An 8,191-nucleotide genomic window follows, 5' to 3' on the forward strand; every position below is an offset into this window, starting at 1 on the left:
TTATTATTGATACATTTAGAAATTATTTATATTATTGCAAAATAAATACTTTTATCAGAAATTTTAAAGTTTTTTTGTTGTAGATGAAAAATAATTTCACGGGAAAAAGTAATATATTATAGTGGTTACATTTCATTAAATGTGATCACTTATATCAAGATTAAAAAAAAAATGATTCTTTATTTAGAATCTTCCCCATTTTTGGTATTTTTTTGGGTGATTTTTTCTTTACAAAATCATACCAAAAAATATAAAAATTATAATGACCCACCGACCCTTCTTAGACCATCAACCGTTGACTGCTTCTTTCCCTTCATACTTCGACTATTTCTAATCCGCAGTTTCAAACTTCAAATTTTCATGCTTTCAAAATGGTCAACATTCAACTATCGCTTCCCCCTTCAATCTTATTCTATATTATTTATTACATGGATTACTCGTTCTTTGTCTCATATTATTTTCAATCCAATTTCTATCATCATCACAACAACTTTTCAAACTTTGATTTCCGCGTTTGCATGTCTTCTTTATATACATCACAACACCTCCTTCGGTTCTTCATCATTCCTCACCAAAATTAACAAAAACCCAACTCAGATTTCCATAAAACATCACAAAATACGATTGATTTTCAACTCTTTTTGAATCTTTTTACGTAATCAAAAACACCCAACAATGATTTCTGCCTATAGAAGCCGGAGAGCAGCAAGAAACGCTAACAAGATCAAGAAAGGCTCCAAATTGGTGGATGTCGATGTCGAGGTCACCATACCGGAGCATTTCCGGTGTCCGATATCCCTGGAGTTGATGAAAGATCCGGTGACGTTGTCGACTGGGATCACTTACGATAGAGAAAGTGTAGAGAAATGGATATTTGAAGATGAGAAGCACACATGTCCGGTCACCGGCGTAAGCTTGACGACCCTCGACCCTGTACCTAACCACACTCTCAGAAAGATGATACAAAACTGGTGCGTTGAGAATAAGTTATATGGGTTTGATCGGATCCCAACTCCTCGAGCTCCGGCGAACTCGTATCAAGTTTCCGATATTCTTTCCAAGATTGTGGACATGAGAGCGAAGGGGAATGCAGAAGGTGTCATGGAGTTGGTGGTGAAGATGAAAGATTTAGCGAAAGAGAGTGAGAGAAACAAGAGGTGCATTGTTGCAAATGGGTCAGCAAGAATATTATCGGAGACATTCGAGATGTTTTCTTCCTACAAGAATCAAGAAAACGCATCAGTTTTGGAAGAAATCTTATCTGGTTTAACCTTGCTTCTTCCTTTCGATCAAGATACAAAATCTTGTCTTGGTTCGAACCAATGTTTAAGCACCATTGTATGGATTTTAAAGGTTGGAACTTTATCGGGAAGAAGGAATGCTGTTTTGATACTGAAAGAGATTCTTTCATCCGATCAAACAAAGCTACATGAATTCACAGAGATTGAAGGAAGCATCGAAGCTTTAGCGAAGCTTATCAAGGAGCCAATTTGTCCTACGACAACTAATGCATCATTGTTAGCGATTTACCATTTAGTCACTCCATCAACTTCTTTTGACCACAAGAAAACCCTAATCACAACATTCGTCGACATGGGTATAATCGATAAGCTTCTAGAAATGCTTGTAGACTGCTCACGAGGTGTTTGTGAAAAGTCCTTGGGTGTACTCGAAGGTCTTTGCAGCATTGATGAAGGACTTGAGAAGGCTTATAACAATGCGTTGACAGTTCCGGTGTTGGTGAAGAAACTGCTTCGTGTTTCTGACATGGCTACTGAGTTTTCTGTTTCGATTCTTTGGATGCTGTGTAGATATGAGAAGAGTAAGGGGGTGGAGGAAAGTGTCGCCATTGAAGCACTTCAAGTGGGAGCTTTTCAGAAGCTTTTGTTGCTATTGCAGGTTGGTTCTTCTGTGAAAACGAAGGAGAAATCTGGTGATTTGTTGAAGGGAATGAATGTGCATAGAGGAAGAGTGGATTGTATTGAATCTATGGATTTCAAGGACCTCAAGAGGCCATTTTGAACTAAGGTCTTAAGTTTATTTGTAAATTTAACAGAAAAATATACGTAGGAAAATCATTCTTTAACTTCAGATATATATTACATCTTATTACATGGATAAATAATTAATTGGATTGGGCCATTGGCAACATCATATTTTCTTTATGTTGGGTGAATTTGGCAATTTTACTTGATTATAACAAATGTAATAACACAAATTTGCAATTCCAATTTTTGGTTTTGTTTTTAGTTCTTCTGTTTATGGAAAAATGTAAATGATTGTTTCATATATAAACTTATCTTTTCTTTTAATTAATCACATTATTTGTAGAAAAATTCAAGTTTGTATTGAACAAGTTAAATGATCAATGGCCATGTAATTGATGGTTACTTGTTTTGTTAAACCATAATTTTTCTTCTTAATGACAATTTATGTTTTATAGAGAATACAATATTTTAGAAGATAAATGGTTGTGTATAACTTGGATCGTTAATGATATTAATTAAGCTTACATCATTCACCAAACTTTCATTTTCTAGCTATAACTCATTTATTATGAGGTTCACAAATATGCGAAAGTCTGAAAGAACCAACCATATTAGCTCAATGTCTTCATGTTTGACGCTCACGAATTAAAATTGACGGATTAAATAATCACCCACTTGATAATCTTATTGTGTTATATTATTTGGTGCTCAATTTTCTATACGAATTACAATCCTTTGTTCATGATAAAGCCATTTTGTTTACGACGCCTTTACATGTGCGAAAAATGCTTTAAAAACATGCATACCTTTATAACAATGTGAAGGAAACATATTTAAAACATGTTCAATGAAATTCGATAAAAACAATATTAAAGAATTTAGAGGTTAATAGCATATCTCATCGTTTATACAATTGATCACGTTCGCATTCTATTATGGTTTTTGAAAAGTTTTTTGCATACTTTTTTTTGTCCAATATTCACACCCTATTGTAGAAATATATGATAGATCGGAAGGAAAAGCAAACCCTTAAATGATTTTCTACATAAATTGGTCATATTTTATACTGGTTTCACAAATAAACAATTATAATTACATTATTACACTATTAGAAACATGTGTTTTCCACATAAATCTGTCATATGTTTATTTAATTTTATATGTTTAAAAGATTTTAATTAATTTTGCCCAACACGCAAAAAAAAAAAAAAATAAAATAAAATAATTATAGCTTACAACTATGAGCTATCAACTACCAACTTGCAACTGGTTTTTAAAAAATATCACATTATTCACTAATAAGTGAATAAGGAAGTGTTCGAAAATACTATCTAGAAATTGTTAGTTGGTAATTGGAAATTGTAATCTTTTTACATATATGTGTTCGGTATTTGTAGATGTATACTTTTAAACATGTAAATCTATGTAAAAAACATCTTTGTAGAATATAAAATATAAATATAATAATGAAAATTTACTGACTAAAATATTTTTTCTAAAACTAAGAAATTTTACATCATTATGTTCCATTACAAAATCAAAAGTAATATGACAACATAAAAACTCTAGTTATTAAATCATCAACGCCGAACTATTCAATATTAAAATAGCAATATTATTATAGATACACTTTATATTATTAGATTCGTTACTTGTGTCATTACTACACACATCACAAACTTGATCGTGTGGAATGAAATCTAATGTTCTTCAACAAAATTGAAAAAAAAATGTCTTCCTAAAGTAACCACATATATAGTTATATAAAGAAAATGAATCATAAAGTGGATTTGAGTTTGCACACTAAATTATGGGATTATCTTCCATCTATTCTTGAAAATTCTAAATGATATTTCAATATAACTTCACAACTATGAATGAGATAAGCTAAACATGTAACATACCAAGAATTTGGTTCAAGAAAAATAAACAATAGTATAAGAAAAAAATACTGAAATTCTGAGTTTTGTGATAAAAATAGACATGAATAGAAGGAATTACTTGTTGGATAAAGATTGTGCACTACGTGCAAAAGGAACAATATATCTAGAGTTGTGAGGTTCTTTGTGAGAGCCGATGAATGGAATATTGATTGTGGGGAGAGAGAAGAATATTTAGGTTAAGAACAATTAAGAGGGTGTTTGTGATTTTATTTTGAACCTTAAAAATAGTTATAAATAAATAAATAAAAATTATTGACTTATGTGATGAGAAAATGAGTTTTTAAAAAGTATTTGTATTAGTTTATGTGGTGATAGAAATCAATAAAGAAATCAATAAGTCAATAAGTTGTTTTGTTTTTTAAATGTTTATCTTAGTTTATTCATGTTTTAAAGGAAATTTATCTTATACAATCGAAAAAATTAAAATGAGTTCTGAAAAGTTAGAATTTCTAACTTATTGAAAACTCACTTTTAAAGGCTTAATGAGAAGTTATTCCCACTACCATACTTGCCTCAAAAAAACATAACCATCTAGCCCCATTTTGGGTCTACATCCCAACTCTGAAAATCTCCTGTTTGCCCTCTTTTTCCTTTAAACATGGAAAGCTGGAAGAACATGACCCCTGTCATAGATAGTGACATCCCAAACCATCTGCTAATCACTCAGCCTCCGTCTGCAATCCTCGATCGTATCATCACAATTGCTCCCTTCTTGAATCCTGTAACTCAACTGGCACTACCTCGAGCACATACCCCGAGACCTCAAAATCAATTAACTCACCTAGGAATGCACCATTTAAACCTAACTGACATGACCACTAAGGCCCCAACAATAACTAGTCTCATTCCTCGCCTGAACAACCATAACCGATAAAACGAATAAGACGGAAACACATTGCAATGAATCATGGAGCCAAACCATACAATCTACCCTCAATCAGCTCTTTATAATGCCCAAAACTTTCCTCGATTCGAGTACGGATCCTATGCTTTCAGTAGTATGGGCCTAATACTACCAACCATCCATATCCGTACTATCCTCAAGAATCGTTCCGGATCATCTAAGTAACTACTCATGTCTACTACCGAACGACCCAATAACATATACCCACTCTCAATTGAGTACAAACTGCTAATCTTCCTAGATTCTCCTTCTAGGATATCTCTTCCGAAAATGCTCACACAAGCATATTCTAACATTCTTCCTAGGCTTTCCTAGCGTTACCCTCACTCCACTCTCCGCCATCAGCTGCAAAAAAGACTCCCTCTAATACCTTCTAACTACCTCACGAATATAATTAGATACCACATGGACTAGATAATTCTTCGACTGTAAGGTCTCACATTACAACGGCTAGACTCAAACGAGAGTTGGGCATAAAGTTAAACCTAACCTTCTAAATATATCTAATCCCTACAACATGTAACCTAACATATTCACTTAACAATTATCCAATATTGTTGGAAGTCCTTAAAATCACAAAGCAGGCAGCATTTAAGCATCAAGTAATCTAAGCCAGTGCCTCACTTAATTAGGCCATTATATCCAACAATCAAAAATCCATAGCAACATGCAGTTCCAAAAGCTCAATCAACAAGCATATAAAGGCATCTCTCCTAGCATTCTATCATGCAAATCCTAAGCAGATACTTAGCCCTAATCTAGCTACAAATCTCATATACTCATACCAAAATAATAAGCATAACACATGTATGGTTATTTTGGGAAATAATTACTTGAGCTCGGCTGATTTCATGCATCGCATCCCTTTTCTTAAAAACCTTTTTGGAAATACTCATTTTCTTTGAAAAGATTTTGTTAACTCCTCAGTTTGAGTTTAGACATACCTATGAGTGTGCTCAAATCCTCAAATAAAGGCTCTCATACCAAATTGTAACATTCCAAAAATACTGAGTAAATTTTTTTGTTTAAATAAGTCAAAATATTCATTCATTATCCCAAAAGATAATTAGAGTAAAAGTATTCTCAAAACATCAGAGTAAGATCATAAACAATCATTGCAGAATAAATTTTTTAGGGGTTGCAGTGCGATCAAACCGACTTTTCCTTTTGAAACCAGATGTACCTAAAACCTAAATAAAACTTTCCATATCATAAAATATTATTATTACTATATTAGAACTGACATGTAACGTTTCAGTGTGATAAGGAGGACTTATACGTCTAAACATAAATAAAACCTTCCCTATCATAATATGTTCTCGTCTGAGTACATTAAACACCTACTTCAATGTAGAGAACATCATGGTGAGGATGCGTAGTGGATTAGGAAATGATATTGGAGTCCAGGAGCCAAAACCTCAGCCTCAGCATATGGATAGACATGTGCTACCAGTCATACCAATAACTAAACAAGTTATGATAGCAGGAGTTGAAGCAATGATTCAGGTAATGCTAGCCAAACATACTAAAAGTATTAGACAACTAATCCAAGAAAATAGGAAGGAACCCACTACACCGGTTTTAGAACCAATGTTAAATAAAGGTCAACCCGAGGAAGAAGGCTACAGTAGGAATGTAGAATCGTCGAGGGTTAGGAAGGACGACACCAAGAAAGAGGTTGATAGATATGGCTGCAAGTATGAAGACTTTATTGGCATCCCAACCACCAAGTATTTCTAGAGAACCAAGAACCAACACCAGTAGCATTCATGGATTGGATCTGAGAAATGGAGATGGTGTTCAAGAGCTGAGACTAAGACGACCAATGGAAAACAATCTTTTTTACTAGATAGCTAAAGACATGAGTATTAAGCTGGTGGCAGCGGGTGGCTAATGCTATGTCGAAAGGAGAAGTAAGGAATATGTCATGGGAGAACTTCCTTGTGCAATTGAAAAAATAATTATTCTCATAAAGAGACTTTCTGGAAATGGCTAATGAATTCCAGAACCTAAAGAAAGGATAGATGAGTGTCATAGAGTACGCTACAGCCTTTAACAAAAAGATGGAATTAGTCCCTTACCTAATTCCTACTGAACTCTCCAAGAAAGATAAGTTTGCTAATGGATTACCAACGGATTTTTCTCCTTCGGTTAAAAGCGCAAACACTATGGAAGCAGCCGTCCAAGTGGCCAGATCCTTGGACATCATAATTAAGGGGAGGACCACCAACAAAGTGGAAGTTGGAGAGAAAATGAAGGGTGAACGAATTTTAGAACCCAATAAGAAGGGTAGATTTCCGAAATATGGACCCAATGACAAGAAGCCCAAAGATAACAATGATGCAAAATGGTGAAAAGAATACAAAAGGAAGCACGTTGGGTAATGCAAAGAGAAATGATCTGCTACAAGTGCGGATGGATGGGTTACTATTCAGATGAATGCAAACATGAAAAGAGAGTGTGCTTCGAGTGTAGAGAAGAATAACATATTTCAAAGGACTGCCTAAAGAAGAAAGGAATTGCACGAGCATTACAAAAGGCTCTAAAGACACTAAAGGAAGAAGCAGATGATGCTTCAGGAAGTTATGGATAGGAAGCTACCCAAGTTCAAAGTAGTCATCCCTCATAGATAATGTGGTAGTATGTAGCCTAATATTTAAGGCATTAAGTGTAATAAAATCTGAAGATGATTATAATCGTTTAAAAAGTAGTAAAACCTATAAATATATGTTAAACCATTTATTGATTCATCTGTGGAGTGACTTGGGGAAATTACAAGACAAATTTTGGGATGAGTATGAGTAGGTGTGGAAGGTAGTATGGGCCCGTACTACCAGAAGCAGATGACTCGTACTTGGATCGGAAGGAGTCAAAACGTTATTAAGCCTCTAAGTAGTCAAGATGTTTTATTCATTTCCATCATTACCTTTGTTTTGGTAATGACTACGAAGATAAATATTCTAACCTTAGTGGTCATATCGAATCTATTCCGACTAACCTGCAAAGAAAGTTCAACGTAAGAAAATATGATTGATGCGACCGACAGAAGTATCGTAGTCATCATAAAGATTAAACAGCCTGTAGCTAGAAGTGCTAGATGCTAGAATGTGATTGTATCGCATTAGGAAATGAAGGAAGATATTTTTCATGTTAGAATCTTACTCAAAGAGACCTGAGTTTAGTTGTTGCATCATACGACGAAAGGTAATTAGAGCATGATTGTCCGGTCTGTTATGATATTCGAGTAAAGACCTTATCTTAGGTTAAGTCAGTTCTAGAAGGAGCAAGAGACTCTAATTGAGATCGAATTTAGAAGAAAGAGCGAGTGCATGATTGAGCACCATCAGTAGTCAAGA

General features: G+C 34.1%; 1 pseudogene; it reads left to right on the forward strand.

Moving 5' to 3' along the window:
- The first annotated feature begins 472 nt into the window (after positions 1 to 472).
- LOC145067827 (U-box domain-containing protein 21 pseudogene) lies at positions 473 to 2,165 on the forward strand (annotated as a pseudogene).
- Positions 2,166 to 8,191: the final 6,026 nt, after the last annotated feature.

The sequence above is a fragment of the Lactuca serriola genome, chromosome 8, assembly GCF_051521515.1.
Source record: "Lactuca serriola cultivar US96UC23 chromosome 8, Lser_US96UC23_V15, whole genome shotgun sequence".
NCBI lineage: Eukaryota > Viridiplantae > Streptophyta > Magnoliopsida > Asterales > Asteraceae > Lactuca > Lactuca serriola.